Below are 20659 nucleotides of genomic sequence, written 5' to 3' on the forward strand. Positions count from 1 at the left end.
CATGGCGATTATGGATGCCTCAAAACTGCATTGAAAATGTAAGCCTTCTGTTCTGGATAACATCTAAGCTTCCCTGAAGCCGTATGTGCGGAATGTCTTAACATAAACTCAGAAATGTGTCCTGCATTGCTCCGTCTATAAATTTAAAGACTCGACTAACAAAAGATGAGAAAACAAATTTCAGAAGATATGTAGCCATTAAGCAAAATAAACATATGTTGCAGATGTGAAAGCTGATAAAGCTGTTGATCATGCTGGTGGAAAAGCTGATTCAATTATAAGTGTTAAAACTAGACAATTAGAAAAAAATTCAAAAAATTACTGGCAATCTGTCACGTCATTATATTTTCCCTGACAGTCTCATAAACAGCAATTACTCCTTTCATTATTCACCTGTTCATTCTCCCAACTCATAGAGCACAAACATTATTGCTTCAATTAACAGATAATTAAACAACAGTATTTCTAATTGACATATTTCCCATCATCCAATTAGTGGAAACTCTGACTCAGCATAGAGGGTTCTTCACACTGCTTCAGGGTCTGCTCGGCATAATATGAACACAGCCACGGAATATTAAAGTGTCCTTTCTGACAATAACTATTTCAGATTATTTAAAATCTAAACACCCGGCAACCCACACAACAATATCACAACCGATGTTTGCAAATCTTTTCAAGACATCCTGCAATAAATGCAGTTTGTCAGTGTTGTCACATATCTGAGATATTTTCCACCTCATAATCATGCTGGAAAATGTGCATTTTGGGAGAGACGTGGCAGATGGGCCCTGAGTTAAATATGAATAGGACATAACAGCCCTGTCCAGGCACTTATGCATTTCATGTGGTTAATATTTCTCTTCTGAATAGAGGGCACTCCATGAGGGGGAAGGCTGAAGCCGAGCACTCAGGAGTCCCACACTGGGCGGCCCATAGAATGTCTTCCCTTCGTTTTGCCTTCTGAAAATAAGACTCTTTTTTTTATCAATATTTCACAAGTGCCTCAAGAGAAACCCTGGAGGTGAATTGCCTGCCAGCTAATGGATGGAGATGGGATTCGGACTTTCCAAACAAACATGGAGAATGGGGCCTGGTGAACAAGAGCCTGCACACATTCTCACACCCAAGAGCCCCAATGTGCTGTGACCTTGATCCACCGCAAGAGAGATGTTTTGATTGGCCAACCGAGATCGGTGATGGCCTCCAAAATACCCTTGATGCCAAGGGAGAGAGTTGTCAAGAGCACAGAGGTATGTTTTATTTATAGACTTATTTATAGTATTCACAGTGAAGGAGAACACCAATGGCTATGACAAGCTCCAAGTTGATGTCCTCTTTCTTCCAAAGTCGCCACTAAAACTGAGGGACTGGGAAGAACGCACTCCAAAGTGGGGAGATGAGAATTTTTCCCGTCCAGTGAGAGCTTAATTGAAATGTCTCAATCCTAGTATGCACCCGCATGTAAAGGCTATTCCCTGCATATTTCATGGAGCTTCAAATTCACCAATGGATGCAGTTCTGTTCCACATTCCCAATTTGTGAGATAAATGTGCGTTTCACCAAGACTAAGCACTGCTTTCCTGGAAATAACCACTAAGATGTAGTTATATCAATTTGAATGTGAATGTTTGCGTCTTATCGTGGTTTTTTTGAGGGTGGAATTGACAGAGATTAACTGCAGCCCTTCCTGTTGTTTCATGCGTTTCTATCAGATGCCCTAAGTAGCAGACATCCAGAGGCACCAATTAACCTTCTGGCAGGGATCACTCCAAGTTACCCGCATGTCTAACTCTGCTTCTCACACCAATTGTAAACGTGCTTTGCCAGCTCTTGTTCTACCACAAAACTGCTGCCGTGCCAAGCTGCGCTACTCTTTCACACAAGAATTCAAGGACAATGCAACAATAACAGACAACTCCTCCAAAACAGGTCATTATATTATGAGAAACAAGTTTGTCAAGAATACAGAATTAATTGCAGAAAGGCCTCAAACTTAAGTATATGAACTGGTGCGTCATTGTGGAAACTAAAAGTGAAGAGAAGAAATTGCTTATTCTCATGCACATTTGTTCACAACTTCAAACAGAAAAGGAAATGCCTGCTTTGAAAATGTTGCCTAGCAGTCCAAGCAAGGCAACTCCCAAGCTAACTAGCCTCACGAAACGAGAGGCTGGCATGCCTTGCCTGAGATTTAGCATGTCATAAACTCCTGTAAAGCCTCCAATCTGTGTCACTACAAATTTATATCTTCAGACAGAGATATGCAAAGGTCAAAAAAATCTGAGGTATCCATCATAAATCAGGCAGTTGAAGTGTTTATAACCTTTATCCGTTAGAGCAGACTCTTGGCATAGCAAGGCCTGGATTTACAGAAGCAGCAGACGGTTTTCTGAGCCAAAATGTTTTTTCTCCCCCTTACATCAAGAGAAACCAGTTAAACTGAATAGGAAACAGTAGATTAAGTTCACTGCAACATTCACGGCCGCCTGCTGTCCAATTGGATTGGTGCTAAAGGCTTACATGACAATATATTTACAACTCATCTTGAAGCATTATCTTGATAGAGTACAATCCCCTCTCCCTTGTGTAAGTGAGTCTATTCAAAATCTGTCAATCATTTTTTTTTTTTTGTCCACGTGTGAGCCAGCTGTAAAAGGGCATTCTGTTTCCAACGCTAACATGCCAGTAACAAACTTTTGTAAATTTGAGAACATCAACATTTATCTCTTGGAAGGTCAACATTTCCTTCATTAATCTGACAAGCCAGAAAGAGTTAGCAGCCTGAGGAGCTTAGCTAACGGACACCGCTGCAATACCCGGCGCAGGACTCTGTGAGTATCCGAGGTAACACTATCTTCAGAGAAGATTGGGTAATTCATAGGTGCCAGTGACAGGTCTGCACGTCTGTGCCACTTTCCCCGGCGCTCTCCGGTTGTCTCAAGCTACAGTTTTTGCTGCTCGCAAATCAATATCTCTTTTTACTTCTCATTGATTGCCTTGTGGTGGGACCAACCTAAGCAGGACTGTTATGACATTTCTAGATTTCCCCCTGTCCTTGGAACAATCAATTACACGCGCATGGCAATCAAAACCTCTTTGCAAAATGAACCTGCTCCATGACATTTTCATCTCCTGGATTTATGCCATGTAAAGAAAAAAAAAAAGAAAAAAAAAAAGAGGCCTGCTGGATAGACAGAGACCACTCTAACAACGCAGGTCAGGATCACTGAACAATCTCCAGGCTGTCTCAGTAACTATCATCTGTTTCTCCTCCCTGTTTCCACTCACATGTAAGCCCAATTAATTGTGCCTGTACATTTAAAAACACTTAGTCACCGTGCTCTTCTGTTGTTATAAATAGGTGTGAAATGTCAGTCAGAAAGTACTGGGTGTACCAAACCTAATTCCAAAGTTGTGAAGCTCTTTGCAAGGTTGGAAACAGGAGGGTGTGTTTTCTGAAAGCCACCGCGATGTGATTGTGATTCCTGCAGTGAGCTATCATTAGAATGAGACACACATGTCACAAGGTTTAATATTTGACAGTGATATCTGACTAACTCAGTGAGCAGCGCACGTCAAGATAAAACAGATACATTGTCAGACATCCTGATGATAGTCTTGATGACACATCTGAAGTTAAGTCTGAACTGAATCACATAAGAAACGGCGAAGAGCTAATTCTGAGCCCCGGAGCCATCTGTAAAGATCTGTAAACACCTCTCGCTTCATTGTTCCCTGTCAGGAAACAGTCTCCCCGAGCCCAAGGACACTGCAGAGTAAAGAGAGAACAATCACATTCAGACTGCTCCCTTTGACAACATTTGTCTGGAGGTTAATTGATATCACAGAATTAAATAGTGTTTGACTTGCTTTTAAATAGGAATGTGTCGTTAGTTCCCACCTGGCCTATTATTTCATTTAACACTTTTGAATGACGTCCTTAACCGACTTCAAAACTCTGCAGACACACTGTAACAGAGTCTTGTTATTAACAGTGTTGTGGTCCACGTTTTGGTAAAAACTAAAAAACATCATCCATAGGCTAGATTATGAAAAGCGGGTTTTAAAAGCAGCCACAAACCCCCACGAAGCGGTTTTGTTGGACCGTCCTGAGGCTTTCACTGCAAAACCATGAAACGGAAACACTCACGTTAATTTTTGTATGCATGAAGGAGATGTTACTTAAAGTGCATTACTTACTTCACTAAACACAAGCTATTCATGCAGATAAATGCCTTGCTTTCATACACCCTCAACTTTAATATTTTATAGTCTAATATAATCAAATAAAAACTCGCAGCTCAAAAAAAGACATGGACTTGAGGACAGATTGTGAACACAGCAAACGGCACAATGTGCTCAGATGGACCTAGAGCCAGATTAATGATAGGATCGCAAATATGACACCATATCCTGCCATCTGGCTGTTCATTTGGGCAAAAATGATCACAATAATTATGGCAATTAATCAAAAATGTTTTCACAACCAACATGCTGTTAACTAAAAACACAGAGAACTTTGGAATGCACAATCTACACGCCAATAAACACAAAGAAATATCCGAAAGGCAGGCAGTCCGAGCTACACGGCCCTTCCAGCGTGTTTCGTTTGAGCTGTTGGGGTGTTTTTTTATGTAATGATAGAAATGTGTGAATCTCTAAAAAAGTCAGTCTTTGCATGGACGCTGATCACGGTAGTTACTGAGCCACATCAGATTGCCCTGCCTGAAGCTCCAGGAGCCCCTTCCCCTCCGTGATGTCACCGAGCGATGCCGCTCCTTTTGATACCTACTAGAAGCTTCTGCTCCGAGACGCATCAGTCGGCCCGCTGCCTAATTGGAAGTGAGCGGTGGGAGAGCATTGCAATCTGCACTCCAGCACCTAAGTCATCACTTTGAACATTGCCACAGCCGACGCATCACATGCAGTTGCCTTGTGTTGCATCTCACCAAAGGTTCCCCTATCAGCACCGGCAGAGACAATTATATACACAACATTCCTGTCCTGCCTGGTAGACCTTTACCAGACCAGCAACACAAAGCCAGGTGGATCTGTGTACAAGATGTTATTATATACATGGATAGAACAAGCCTTAGGTAGGCTCTGTGGCCTCTTTATTCGGTACACCTGTACAATCTAATGCCATCCAATAGAACAGCTTAACAGCATTGTCCGGGTTTTGAGTCTTTGAGATTCGTCAAATCTGCAGTGGTGGAAAGTAACTTCGGTACATTTACTCAAGTGCTGTATTTAAAGCTCGGATTGGTAATCTGGAGGAACTAGCAAGAGTAATCTAGATTGGAAAAATTATACAATCTAGCAAGAACGTCGCCAAGTCTGCAACACTTGAGGCCTCCTTCCAAAGCCACGCCCCCAAAATGATCATTATGAACATAAACAACAAACATGGCTATTGTTGGTACTCACAGCTGTCAAGATAGCAGCTTGTGGACGACTCTTGTGATGCGCAATGAGTGCACGGGCAAAATATATAACAAGATATAATAAAAAATGTTTCTGAAGATTACAAATGATTTCTATTTTGTGATAATTTACACTCTGACTACACTACTTTTTTGGGGAAAATATTGTACTTTTAACCACATTTATTTGACAGCAGAAGCTGCATTCATACTTTTGACATTACGCTTACATACAAAACACATGATCAGTGTATGATGTATGAGGCATCGTTACAGATTAAACTATCCAATAGCATATAAACAGTTTAAATTAGCTCCACCTCAACAGACGTCAACTTTTAAGTACTGCTTATATATTAATGCAGCAATAATAATGACCCAATAATATAATAATGTAACCATGACAGGGGCCATTCTGCACAATGAGAACATCTACTTTTGATACAGCTTTTGCTGTAGATGGCGTGCTGCGCCATTTTCAATCATGAAATGCGAGTAAGAAATGTCAATATTAACACCAGCATGATGTGTTTTTATCACAGTACAATCATGCGATTCAGTTTACAGCTCAAAACTGAATCACATGACTATGTTTAAGTGAACGGTACCCCTTTAAGGATGATCCAAACTAAATTCCACTCTACAGATATCTCAAAATCTGGACCAAAAAATAAAAAAATAAAATCCACAAATAGCTGCAGGATAAACACCAGATGAGATACGAGAAAATATGCTTCTTTCTTTTAGTTTTTTGCAATTTGGGAAAATAAACAGCTGGCCTCTGAATCAGCTGTATCTTTTGTGGTCTTTTGTATAAGCAGTTAAATATACTGTACAAAGCATGATGCATCCTATTTGTTCTCTTTTGCTAACAAGGAAAGGTAAATATAAACAATTCTGGCGAGCATGTTGGATAACGTTACAACTGAAGAGGCTTAAAAGCCTCAGTGTATATTTGTCAGATTATAGATGATCTTCTCTGCCCTGACTGATACAAAGTTCCAGTTGGCGGAGCAGAAGCAGGGCGGCTTCAGCTGCAGTGTATTTTCCACTAGCAGGGGGGGGGGGGGGGGGGAGAGAGCAGCCTCGCGCCGCTCTGTCACTTGGTTTCTGAAGAGCCTGTGACACGGCTCTCCAGGAGCGACATGATGAGGTCTGATGGTTCCTTTCTGCAGAATAGCAGTTTACCCCTCATTCACCCTTATCAGAGAGTGAACCCATCATCTTACAGTACGCCACTCAAACCGCTCCGCATATTGGAGCTGACCACTCGAGCAAACAGGGCGGTACTAATAAAAGACCATCTTGCTTTGGTTCAAATTTCCCTGATTGAATGTCATTCAGGAATGTTTTGCGTGGCAGCAGGGAGGAAAGTGGGCCATCACTTAAAGGACCACTGCATTACACACATAAGGCCTTTGTTCTAGTTTTATGAGATACTGAGTGAAAGGTATGATGGCCTACACTCGCCTAACGTGCCGTTTGTTTTTCCATGCCCACTCGCCAGACTAAATAAAGAGCTTTTCAATTCCAATTCAATCATTGTATGATGCTTTGTAAACATTTATTTCCTCATATGAATCCAGAATTTAATTGTTTATAATATCAAATTGGTGGTTTATTTCCTTGTGATCTCATGTGTTATTTCATGAAAACCCAGTGGCGGGTCCCCTTTACCCTCTGCTGCATGGACTGTGTACCATTCAGTCTTCCCCTGAGATCAGAAGATTTATACACAGCCCATACAGTCCCTGCATCATAAACTTTGCATGAACTCTAAACACTGGCCCTCCCAAACAACAACAGCCCTCCATCAAGGTCAGGCCTTGATAAATCTGATAGCGCAGCTGGAAGAGACTGTGTGTATTCTATTAAAACAATCTGCATTTCACTAACTCTTCCCGCCCGCTCTGTCCCTGTATGGATCTTTCATTAGATTCTGGATGTGCTCCAGCCAAAGCTTTCCTTGTACAAGCAGTTTTATGCAGTTTTCAGCAAAGGGAGGCATTTTTTTTTTACATTCCAAGTTCATTAATAGTAGATTGCCACTTTTTCCCTTCATTAAATACAATGAGGCCACAGAGTGAATTTGCAGCTGAAGCGTGGTACTGTCAGTTTCTAGTGGGACCAAAGGCTGCTTCATGGCAAACATAAAGGGAGAGAAGCAAGCCCGCCAAACCTGGAGCTCTGTGGGACAAGACGAGCAACAGTAAGAGAGGCAGAAATGCTTCAAAACAGCCCTGCTTCCTCCTATTCAGATTCATTTTAATGGCAAATTTGTTGTCAAGTGTCCTCCACAAAATGATTAGGGCCCGCTGTTTTCTGAAAAGTGCAAACTTCTGGATTTGCCTGGTGCGCATTGTCACTTTGACAGCCCCATTCAGAGAACAATGGCTGCCCAAATAGTGAAATGTGTTGGCACCCAATAGTTGAAAGTTTCCCCTCAAAACAGGTTTTCTGCTGTTTGTGGGTATTCTGCTGTGTTGATATCTAGATGTTGATTAGAATGAAAAAAGAAGCCAGTGAATTGGGCTCCCCAGAGCAGGCACATCAACCATTGTAAGAGATTGACAGTCACTCCATTGAGCCAATTATTTCTGTTCATAAGACCTGTGTCTATAAAAACAACAAAAAAAAAGAACTGGTTAAAGACTACAGTCATTGTTGGAGTGTCTGAATTAAACTACTGGTCGAATTTACAGAAAACCAACCGCATTTGATGGCAGCACTGCCCACTTAGTGTGCTTTTACTAGTTAGAGGCATAATATTGTTTCCATTAACTGTTAAAGTTGAATACTTCTCAGAATGAATGCATAAAAGAAACAATGTGAGCATAGTCTCGCCTTGGCACATGGGCTTTTAATGTGTGCTCAATTTTTTGGTAAATTATCCACAAGTCACCTGCAATAAAAGACACATAATAAAAGCAGATGCAGTGCCCTGCATGTGTGGGATACATGTTCATTAGTACCACACGGCAAACACATCAAAGCTGTTCAAATACTGCCACAGGAAAAAGTCAGTGCAACAAAAATATTTTCTCTGTGCTATATCCTCATTTAGTCTTCGAGTCAGCGGCGTGACATTTGTAAGGTGTTCAGCTGTAATGGAGGAGGAGTAGGTGCCGACTGCAAGACGAGTGCAGAGCCTTTTTATTCATTGCATGGGAGAAAGTGGTTAATTTATTGAAAAGAAGGTAGGCGGACGAATCAGCGGAACGGAACTGATACCCTGCGTGGCTGTAGGTTGTGCACCGAGGGGGAGGAGAGAGGGGTGGTAAAGGGGGGATGGGGGGGGGGGGGGGTCGGGGGAGAAAAAAAAGGAGGTTGAGGAAGGCGGAGACCAGAGCGACAGAGGAACGGTTAATGGAAATGAGTGACAGGCTTTCAGAATGATTTACAACGGGTGGCGCTGCGGCAGAGCCAGCGCTTGATGGATGATCCTGAAAGACGGAGACGAACCATAAATCATGTCTTTGAATCATTGACAGAGATAAAGGAGGGGGAGAAAAAGCAATGGCATTGACGTTCATTCTTCCAATAATGTACATTGACGAGTTACACTACGGAGCCTTAATTAAAAAGTGAACACGGGTCTTCTCCCTCTCTCAACCCCCCCTCCCTCCCTCCCTCCCTCCCGCCCCCACCCGCTTTCCCTCCTCCATCCCTCTCTTCTCTATTGCGATATCAATGGTAATTAAAGATGCAGTATCCCCGGCCCCTGTCCCATAGCCACTTCCTCCAGCTTCCCACAGCAGCCAGATTAGATAAGTGCTCTGCTAAAAGATAATGTCACCCCTCAACAATATCAATGTGGGTCTGGCCCATTTGTTTCTACATCTGTAAACACACACACATAGAGACGACCGGGAGACAGGGAGAAATAGGCTGGCTTTTATTTATTTTACGAAAAAAAAGAAAGAAAAGAAATAGGCATTGTTAGGTGATGAACTCGTGAAAACACAACACTTATAGTCTTCAGTTACAGAGGTTAACATGTTGGTTTTAACCTCTAAAACACCATAACATTTTTTTAGCAAGAGGTGAATATTAGATTAAATATTATATTTTATTTGCAGCATGCCATTCTTCCCAACATCCCGCCCTTAAAAATGGTGTTGTTGGGTCTTGAGTACAGATGGCACTTTGATAAGCAGGAGGAGCCCTGTAGGAGCAGAGAGCCTGAATGAGTGGCATTCCACATCAGCTGAGCTCCCCTAAAGTGCACACAATAGAGCAATGAGGTGAAAGTAATCCTAAACATCTGTCTTATGTGTCCTACACGCACAGGCTGTTTGTTCAAGTTCTAGGAAAGACATTAGCAAGAGGAGAGGAGAGACGGAGAGAGAAGAGGATATATCAATTCATGCACTAGTTCTCCAAAGGGATTAAGCAGGGCCTCTGTTGTCTGTCCTCTCACTGCTCTGGCAAACAAAATGGAGAAGACTGCCCTACTAATGCAAATACCCTCTTTCAAGACATGCTGTAGGCAAGCATGTGTTTAAAAAGGATACTTACAGTATACAACCATCCTTGGTTTTTCAAATTATTCAAACCTAATATATATATATATTTTAGAACCCAGTTCATGAGGCTTCTGTGGAAGGCTTCTGCAGCACAATGAAAAACTAATAATAATATATATTTTTTTGTATTTGGGAGTAGGATACAGTGATTAATCCTGCTCTGCCCATGTGAGAAAGGGCAAGTGATGAAAATACAGCAGGCTCGGTGCACCGTCCTGTTTGACGGCTATGCAGGGAGACTGGGAGCAGTCGGTCAGCCCACTGCGTATGGGGATATTCAGCGACTCAAACTGAAAAATACACAAAGCTGTCGCTCTCTCTCTCTCTCTCTCCCTCTCCCTCCGTCCCTCTCCTGCTGTGAGAAGAGATTTTGGCAAGCTAAAATGGAAAGGAATACACAATGGTCATCTCGCATTGAAAAGCTGTGGCAATAATATTGGTCAGGCAAAAGGCTGCCCTGCCCAGTGTTTGTGTGTGTGTGTGTGTTCATGTGTTTGTGCATGTTTATGAATGATTCATGCTGCAGCGCAACACAAAAGCTCACACTCGGGCTTCAAGTGATTTCAGAGTCATTTTCATTTGAAGGCTTGAAGTTGTTAATATCATGTTTGATCGCATCCTTGCATCAAAACACAGTTTGATGGACAAGGGAAATAATTACTTGTCATTCACGTGTCTGAGGTTTCTCTTCTCTTCTCTTCTGTTGCTGTTAAACATGTTCCTCTGTTAAACACTTTTTCCTCACCCAACTCCAAAAAAAAAACCCTTTCACTCAACTTTCAAGTGACACTTGAAAACAAAAATGAAATAATTTCATTCGATTCAAAGAGGACAAAAAAAAATAAAAATGAAACTGACTGTTAAATAAATCAAAGGGTTTGAGTGTAATTAACTTCTCGGAGTCTCTGTCATTAGTGGACAATCGCTCTCGTTGATCTTAAATGGTCTTAAAAGATGATCCATACAGTAATGAAGCCAGCTCTTCTGCTGGCCTGATGCCCAAAACAGGACATAATCAAAGTCACAGGGGATAGACCGGAGCTACTGTTCCCGAACAACACCCCTTCACTTCCCCATTGCATGCTCTTTCAAAATTAAAAACAAGAAAAATGTGTTTGCCATTACACTGTAGATTGCGGATGCTAAATATTCAAATTCATAGCATGTGTTTCGGGGCCGTCAGCTGGGACCACAGAGCAGCGGGTCGGCTTGCAACCCACTGGGTCTTTTGGAAAAGCAGCATGTAGTGTCCAAAGCCCACCCTCCTCCCCACTCTTCTGCCTGGACCACCCTGCTCGCTGTGTTACGCTCCATGACAGGACGATGCTGCTCAGTCCTTGGACTCATCGCATTGTTTTTCTTGGACCATGGTGAAAGCAAATAGCAGCTAAAGGGACCTCGGCGCTCGCAGTAAAAACCAAAAACCCGTGCAGTCATTCATCAAAGCCCAGACAACTCGCTACTCCCCCACCAACTACCAACCCCCCCAAGGCATGGCCATCTCCCCCTCTACTCTGGGTTTTAACTAGGACTCCAAATAATTCCAGAAATGACAAATGATACTTATATCTTTGGCCTGTGCCGAATCAATAAGCATGCAGAACAACTATCCATCTTGAGAGGTATCGACAGGCGCGGCTCGACGTCGGCAGAGAAGCACTTGGTGGCTTTATTCAGGATTGGAATGGGAGGGACGTGGGAGAGCAGAAGAAACAGTACACTCACTTTTAAATTACAATAAACCACCCAACACTGTTAACAATCGGAAAAAAAAAACCTATTACAGGAACCGCAGCATCCGGAGATGTTTTCACAAAAAAAAGCATCAAGGGGGAGTCCTCACAATGAGAAGGCCGACTGACCATTTGTGGAAATATGCGCGACCCCGTGAACTGGTACAGGGGTTATTTTGACAGTAGCACCTGCACATGTTTACATGGCAGTTGTGTGCTGGGTAAGGGCTGATGGGTGGCGATACGGCCCCTCTCTGGTCCCCCGGCTGAATCGGAGCAGCTGACAGATAGCACTTCAGAGCAGCTTTAGCTGCAGCTCCCCTTGAGGGGCTGTGATTGATGACTCGCGCTGCCACCTAGATCCATTTTCTCCTCCAATCTGACTCCTCACAGGTAGAGTGGAGTCCTCCCCCCCATCTCCCTTCAAATTCAAGTAGGCTCATTTTACGCAAAGGAGTTTACCAACAGAGCGCCTTCAAAACATCTACTCTGAACAAATTAAAAACAGAATGGTGCAGAGGAAATCATTTGAACTAAATGCCTTGCAAAGCCATTTTGATCCTGCTGAACATTAGGGATCAGAAAAGCTAAGAAGAAAACAAACTATGAGATGTTTGCAGGCATAATGTCATTAGCAGGGAAAATGTTAGGACCCAGGACCCCTGCAGGTCTGAAGGCATTTAAGAACAGTTAGCTTAGCCATCTGGTAGACAATTACACGGGAACAAACACACCGCCTCAGCAAATAAAGCTTGGCTCATCAATCACGAGAATGGCCAGAAGTTGGCCTGTTATTCCCTCTGATTTAATAACCCGGTGAACCGCAGTGCTATCCACCACGAGCCTCCACGTCAAGTGGTGAACATCCAAACATTTACCAACAGCATTGTGTAGCAAAGAGGCTGAAAGTCTGAAGTGTATAATGGAAGATTTACCAAAAGAATGAAAAAATAAAAAACCTTGATGGCGTCTCTAAAATTAAACTTTAATTTGCACTAGTCTGCGAATATAAATGGGAGTGAATAAGAAGTGTGGGGTTGAAAGTAAAAACATTTAAAACATTGACTGTTTCCACTTTCAAGTAGTTTACTTAATTAACATTTGCCCCGTGTTTTTAATTGCAATCATACTTCCCCATGGGACTTGAATGTGGATTGTCTGGTAATTGCAGATGTTGATATGAGATGGTGACACAATGTCAAGTCTATTACTGAAATAGCAGAACAAAAAGGGGAGGGTGATCAGGAATGCACAGCCACTGAATGAACCTCTAAATTCACTAAAAAGAGGATTTTATAAACTTAAGACATTGCAGTACAGAAGTAGAATCGCTATGCTACCACAGCAAGTGAATGAAACTAATCCCTATAAGCATTAGAGGGCGACGATAGAGCCTGAATTTCACCTGGATGCAGGTCAGTCTTTGTCAGTTTCACCGCAGTGTTTTTGTGAGCCAAGAACATATTCATCTGGGTTGTGGCCTGCATGGCCCTGTGTGGAAGAAAAGAAGTAGGCCACCGCTGCGGTCTCCGATTCTCCTCTGTACACGCGTCACCTGCCAGCTCATGTGGCCCATCTGAGATGTGAACAGGTCTGGCAAGAACCAAATGTTTTCATTTACCTCAGGGGCATCTACACTCTTCTTTAGCAGGCGGTGGCAGGCTAACATGTCAAGATACCGGCCCGGGACTCTGGGCCTCTGGGAGAGGTCACGCACTAAGAGCTTGGGTTCAGAAAACATCAAGATATAAACTCTCTGCAAGAAGGAAGGCAGCCCAGACCCCTGCACGGTGCTGTAGCCTCACAGCTGAATAGTACCAAATAACATCAACATCAGACGTGTTATTCATGCATTCTTGCAGATAAAAGACACACCAAAGGTAGCTATGGATCATTTTGTTTCATAGCCCATTCCGACACCTTGAAACCTGAAAATGTGCTTCATAACACCTTTACGCTGAGATTTGATATGTGTTCACATTGTTTGATGGATCCACATTCTACTGGGCAGCAGGGGGTAGCGGTGCTTCTCAGGCTAAACCTCAACACGTCTATTCCTAGCTGAGGACTTGCTGACAGCACATTTAACTTTGTGATCTGCACATGAGAGACAGCTAACAGTTGCTGACAGCTGAAACACACCGAGTCCCATTTCCCTATACAATACCTTATTGACACTTTTCATTTGATGAGGACTTCAACTAACGTTCCGATTTAAAAAAAGCAAACAACACAAAGTCTGGATGGCGGGTACAAAAATATCATAAAGAGAAGGTTGATTTCCAGCCAGCTCATGGAAACCAGTAGTTCCTTTGGGAAGGCTCTGGCAGGGGCGGGGTGGCAGCGGCTGTCTATAGAAGCCTGATTTATGATCTACTCAGTTTTGCATGTGTGTTCACAGGTTTCTGGGAGTTACACTCAATTAGAGCAGCAGGGGTTAGGAGTATGTTTTTGCGAGGATAAGTTAAAGCTTGACACATTTATTTCTGCCAGCGCAGGCTGAGGAGCTGGTGACAGTCTATCAAAAGTCGTTTTCTTTGATCACCCGACTCAAAGTGTGGGAAATAGTAACCGTCCCTGACAAGTGAAAAGAAAATTCCAAAGGAACACAAAATGTTTATAAAGCACAATCTTAAATACCAGTCAACATAACCGAGAGCGAAAAAATAACTGTATGGTGAAGATGAAAATGTCATCACTTAGCAGGACAACAAGAAGCTGACAAATGCAGTGTTAATCAAATTTGTAAATTCAAATTAGCTTAAATATAATTTGTGCAAAGCATGACCATGGAGCTTGCATCAAACCCAAAAACTGAAGAGCGACTTAATGGATTCAGCAGGGCAAAAATCCCCAATTACAAGTTAAATGCCATGTCCCTTCACAATTTATAGAAAACTAGTAAATCTTATTTTTTGAGACATTTAATGATTGAGCCAGCCAGTGAAACAGGGGAACAAAGTACCGGCGCAAGGAGTTACTCATATCCCTTTTGAAAAACTCCTCCGTTTAATGATTCACCACTAAGGAGAGTCCACACACTTCCAGAAGAATCCAAATCCCTTTTCCCACAGCCTCTTTTCAGTCCGTATGATAAATGACACCCGTCATTCCACCGTTGCCAAACAGCACAGAGGGGAATTGTACTGATATATGATTCACAAGAACAGGAAATAAACTCTGCCTTTCTCTGTAGCTCTCCCTCTTGCCAAGTAGGACGGACCTGGACAGTGTCAAGGCTCTCATGGTGGAGGCAGTGGGAAGGCTGACGGCGCTGAAACCCAAAAAGGGAATAGACAGTGGGTTTCCAAGATGAACTCTCCCCCTCTTTCAAAACGCTGGAGCTTCTGATGACTGATGAAACGCACACAAGAGCCACTGCATCAAAATAGCATCAGCATCTATGGGAACGAGCTTAGGAGGATCAAAAAAATTAAAACAGAGGGCACGCTAAAGTCTGCAATTATCAAACAGGGGAAAAAAAACATATAGGATGAGCAACCTCCCTCTGCCCCCAATTACAATGCAGCAAGTGAGGCTAATTACTGCGCCTTGATTATTTCACATTTCTGAGTGAGTGAGAGTGACAAAGGCTTAGAGAGATGGGGTGCAAGTTCAGATAAGGCTAGTTCACACAGATTTAACATATATAAACAAACGTATATAAGATACAGTTTGGATTAAACAAACATTCGGCTGATTTAATACCTTCTACTGTCTAATCTGTTTATATAAAAGTTGGTGTTCTTGTGTCAGGGAGACAAAAAAAAGAGAGGCAAATCCTGCTGCTGTGCGGCTGCCCGCCTTCAGGCTACTCCCTTCAGGCCAGCGCTCAGCGGTAGGCCTTCCACTCGGGCTCAGAGCGCGGGGATGTGCCCAGGGCCAGGACCAGCAGCACTCAATCACCCAGACAGCGACATCCTTTCGCCATCACCATCAGAGAGGCCCCTTTGGGGCGGTGTGCGAGAGGGGGGGTTGGGGAGATATTTATGAGTGGAGCGTTCACACACACACGCCCAAGCGGCTGCGATTCCGCTGATATACTGTCGGCCGGACTGTGGGATGGAGCCGTATAGTTCATCTCCTCCTCATTTTCAGCCCCTAACCAGACCCCTGTAAGTGCTCCTCTGAGCTTTACAGGTTGGTTCTGATGCAGGAAGCAGACAGCGAAACACGGCACCGCATGTAAATCTAGCACACCAAATGTGAATGTGGAACAGGAGTTACAAGGTACTTATTGGATCTCATTATCAATCATTGTGGGAGAATGTGAACCGGACGACCAAAAGTTGCGTCGAGGGAAAACAAAAAAACTGTGCACGCGCCGCAGTATTTCGGGACTAGTTGTTAGAAAAGACACTTTGAGTCCAGCCCTACGTGATGAGCGGCACATGTTTACCTAAGAGGTGTATTTTAATGCCACTTTACCTTTGATTTCAGGGCAGAATAATTACAGGGGAAGCCATGTAAAACCCTGTGGCAGATTAGGCAAGTGAGTTGGAAATGGGTTCAAATTGTTGCTCTGAAGTAAAGAGGCTACTCTGCACCACAAGGGGGTTCTTTCCTCAGGCAGGCCAGGGGATTAAAAGAAGCCATAAAAGGTCTCTGTAATGGCATCAGTAATGTCTCGCTGCCATTAAAAACGGTGAGAAAAACATCTGCTTTGCATTTTTCACTCCCCTGCTACTCATTTGTCTTTCAAACTGTCTCAGGGAAGTGCCTTGGTTTCAATGTGCTCGTACTTTTTCAGGATAAGGTTATTTTGCAGACTTCACCCGATGAACGTCATCTTAAAATCAGGATTGTATTTGCAAAATGCCAAAACAAGGGCTAATGTGGGCTCGTACGATATTGTGAAAGAGCGCAATTTGTTTTCTTGTTGGAAGCATTTCCTTCAAATTGTAACTCTGCATCCGAACCTGCAGCACTCTATAGTAGTGCTGTTTATTTTCGCCCTGCACAAATAAAAGACAGATTTTAAAACCATCTGTATCCACACCCAAATCGCATTATAGGTGCCAGCTTAGAGCAAACACCTTGATTGCTTTATGGTTAGCCCCTAACCATTAGAGGTACACTGTATCCTCCTTCCCTGGGCTTCTGGGAAGCTGGGGCCCTGCAGTAATCTTCTCTCTGCTAACCCTTTAATAAACCATAGCCTGCTTCATTAGCTTCCCCTCACAGTGATTGATCGGTGCCAGTCTCAGAAACCCCATCCTCGCCCTGCCCACCTCTCCTCAACCAACTAAAACAAGACACTTTTTTTTTTTTTTTTTGTCAGCCATCACACTATTAAAGGAGAGTATTCAGTGTGAGCCAAAGAGGGAGTGGCATCAGCCGTGGATGGCAATGCAACAGTGTTCCTTTTGTTCAAAGGCTGGGTCAAAATCAATTTATAGGATGCACGATACTGTGCTCGGTGTATTCGATTCTTACGAGTTCAGATTCTGTCTCGACACATGAAAGGGAAAAGAAAAGAGAAATGATTCAGTGAGATTTCAACAATGTGCTGTTCATAATACACGGACGAAAATACATTACGAATGCAGCCTGAGTGAGAGAAATGTAGTGGGATTAAAAGGTGCAGTTTATAGAGAGAGTGACTCATTATTTTGCCTATTGCTTAACAGGTCTCACATTACTGTTAAATCACATTCGCTGTGGTTCTATATTACTCATTTCCAGTAGTAATTCTTAGGATGAATATGGATAGATAATCATCAAAAATCAGTTAAAAACGACTAAAAAAAGTTTCTGCACATTTTGGTAATGTCCTTAAATTACACATTAGACCACAGATTATATTAATTGCGATGGGAAACAGTTACGCGAGACATTGTCAGAGCAACATGAGAAGCTGCACTCGAATACTAATTCAGAGAAAATTACCCATCTGATGAAAAAACACCAGAAGTGTGTTTCCAGATACTCAGTGTACAAGAGCCATTTGCACGACGACAAACAATGAGACACACACCGAGGTAAGATACTAAACCTAATGCAAAATACAAGCGGCGGGAAGAAGAAAGACATAATCTCAGGATAAGAGTGGATAATACAGCATTACTGTAATAATGACATATCATTCCCGTGTCCCCCTTTAAGAGCTGGACTCTTTTCTCTTTAGTAGTACCTACAATGTGTGTGCTGCTGTGTGATCCTTCACTGCTCTGCAGCGGAGGAATAGAGAGATACAGAGGGGAGAGGTGCTAGATGCTGCTCAGCTGCAGTGATAAAGTCAGTAATATCACTATCTCGCCCTCCTCTCCCAAGAATTGCTATAAACCTATTTCGAAAATTGCACCCATATATTCAGCGAAGACAGTTAGCTCATCCCGGTGACAGTGCAAACTTTTAGGCTGAATTATGCCACTGTCATTCAGAGGGGTTTATCAAAGAGGGTCAATAACTCACGGACCCAAATCTGAAGCCGGCCGGGCCCCAGCGCCTCTCTCCCTCCCTACTACAGGCAGCTGGTGTGCTGCCATGGAACAGCCTGCTGCTATTGCTCAGGACACAAGATGGTGCCCAGTCACACTGCTACACGGACACTGGAGGCTGCACAACACACAGTACAAGCAGACACTGGAACACACACAAGTCGGCAAAAAAATACCAACGCGAAGGCCTGTACACAACAGGGAGTATTTTTCTTTTTCTTCGTGAGATTAATTCGTACATTAATATGTTTTTTTTGAACTATTGTTTTTGTTATGAGTACTTTCATACAGAATACAGCATTATTTTTTTTTACGGAGTGGTTCTGTTGATTCAATGTCTCTGTTCAATTTGACAGAAAGTATTCTTTGGTGTTAAATTCACAATATACATAAATATGCTGGTGTAGCATGCATCTTTTTTGTTTCCACGTGAAATAAAGATGTCCGTCTTTCCAAAGCGACCCTAACGACCGCCACGATTCAGCGCTGACAAACACCGAGCATGCAGACAAACATTTCTCAGTTTCCACCCCGTTTACTAAAAAACCCAGGCTTTATCACTGCTGCCTTAAAACAAAAAACACACGACGCCATTTTGCACCATCGTAAGGCTCAAAACACATTTCAGCCTGACACTTATCTGCAATTAGCCATGTTAGACGTTTGTCATGTGTAAACACTTAGCAGGATTTGACATTTATTTGATTCTAATGGGCTTTTTTCCGTTGGGGGTTTTTGCCTGCAGAACGTTGCATTGTGAACTGTTCACAAAATAAATAAATAAATTATTAGGAGCACACTAAATTGGTATCATCTATTGTTAAAACAGACACTCTCTATGTTCCTCGGTAGGCCAGACTACATTCAAGTGTTCCTGTATATCCTGAGCTCTTCAGGGGGACTTTTTGCCACTGCTTTGTCAATAGTCTGAGGGGTGATAGCCCCTGCAGCTGTTTACAATTAGCTGACTTTTTTTTCCCCAAAGCAGTGCTTAAGTTTTACTCACCCTCTTTAAAATCCGTATTTTCCAGATGGCCTAACATTGAAGCTCCTTTATATATGAGCCCGATGCAACGCAACCTGCACGGACCATAATAACAATTTGATTCATTTTAAAACAGCGTTGTGGACGACGGAAGTCGGTTGACTTGAAATGGTCTAAAAGGTTTTAGCTAAGGGTTTCTACTTCGTTAGAAATTCTGAATAAATCCCTTTAGTTACACGAGTTTAAAAAATTGCATTATTTTTGTGTATGTATTTTTTTTATATATATATATATATATATATATATATATATATATATATATATATATATGTGTGTGTTAGTTCAGGTGACACCGGGCTCACCAAAATACAACCTGCCCCCGTGGCGAGAGACGGCTGCTGTACACAAACTACTTCACTGTCAGCAGAACAAGTGTGTTTGGGTCAGAGTGATACATGCCCACACACTCTCTGTGCAGTTAAAGCTGCACTATAGAAGAAACCGAGGTCTATCCGACTCCCACAGCCACAAGCTATTTTGCATCTCGCAGGCCTCAGATGACAGACAGCTGCGTGAGTATCCGCACGCTTACTGTACAGAAGGATAATTCTGTTATCATATGTGGCCCAGATTTGGAGCTCAACAATACAGACTAAGTTTCTGAGCTCTCTAAATCCACTGGTGAAAACTATCAAGTGCCATTTTTTGAGAGTGAGCTGTCACACTGACAACAAAAGACAACACGGCGAGGCAAGTGTCTGATACCAAGCTGTCCGCATCATCACTTCAGAGTGATTTCAGATTTCAACCTTCAACTTTGGGCTGAAAAACCTCCAAATCACAGAGACCGATTCATAGTTTTCACCATAATCAGATGAATTCCCAGGCTTGGTAAAAATCTCAGCTTTGCTAAAGTAATCTTTTACAAAGAATCTCACTTATTCCAAGCATAGTTTTTTTTTTTTAAATACCTGTAAATGAGCTTTGATTTTAAATAGGCAGAAACAGTTGCACCCAAAACTGTCTTCTCGTTACGGTGCTGTAAGTATAAACCTCCATGAGAGGTTGCGTAAATAATAATGATCAATGTGGGATGCTCGTAAAACCGTACACACAATCTGCTGCATACGCCTGTAGGGCAGGAGCGCATTCCAGTGAGTGGAGCGACGCCGCTCTTTATCCAGCCAGAGGTGGAGATGATCCTCTCGCACAGTGGGGCCTTCCCTTTGTGTACACGTGTGTGTGTGTAGGGTTGTCTCGGCAACTGCGAGCCCGCTCCTTCATTGGGGCCGGGCCGGGCCGCCACGCCCTGAGCGCTGTCGTGCATAGCGAGGAGGGCAGGATCCTGCTAGCGGAGCTAATAGTCTACCTGAGGTTTAGTTAAGCAGGCGCATGTGTGCGTTGTGTATATATGGCATCATCAAAGCATGCAAATAATTACAGAGTCGGGTTATTACTGTATGTGGCTGTTATTTTCATTAACATTCATTTCCCATCTCCGGTAAAGAGTAAATACCCACCCACTAGCTTAATCACAGGTTCATTTCAA

General features: G+C 42.8%; 1 protein-coding gene across 1 annotated transcript in view; it reads right to left on the reverse strand.

Moving 5' to 3' along the window:
• The window catches only part of tshz2 (teashirt zinc finger homeobox 2), a 45760-nt gene that overhangs the window by 4154 nt on the left and 20947 nt on the right, over positions 1-20659 (reverse strand). The gene's annotated exons all lie outside the window — the stretch shown is intronic.

The sequence above is a fragment of the Anarhichas minor genome, unplaced genomic scaffold, assembly GCF_050575085.1.
Source record: "Anarhichas minor isolate MPS153535 unplaced genomic scaffold, ASM5057508v1 ptg000003l, whole genome shotgun sequence".
Classification (NCBI taxonomy): domain Eukaryota; kingdom Metazoa; phylum Chordata; class Actinopteri; order Perciformes; family Anarhichadidae; genus Anarhichas; species Anarhichas minor.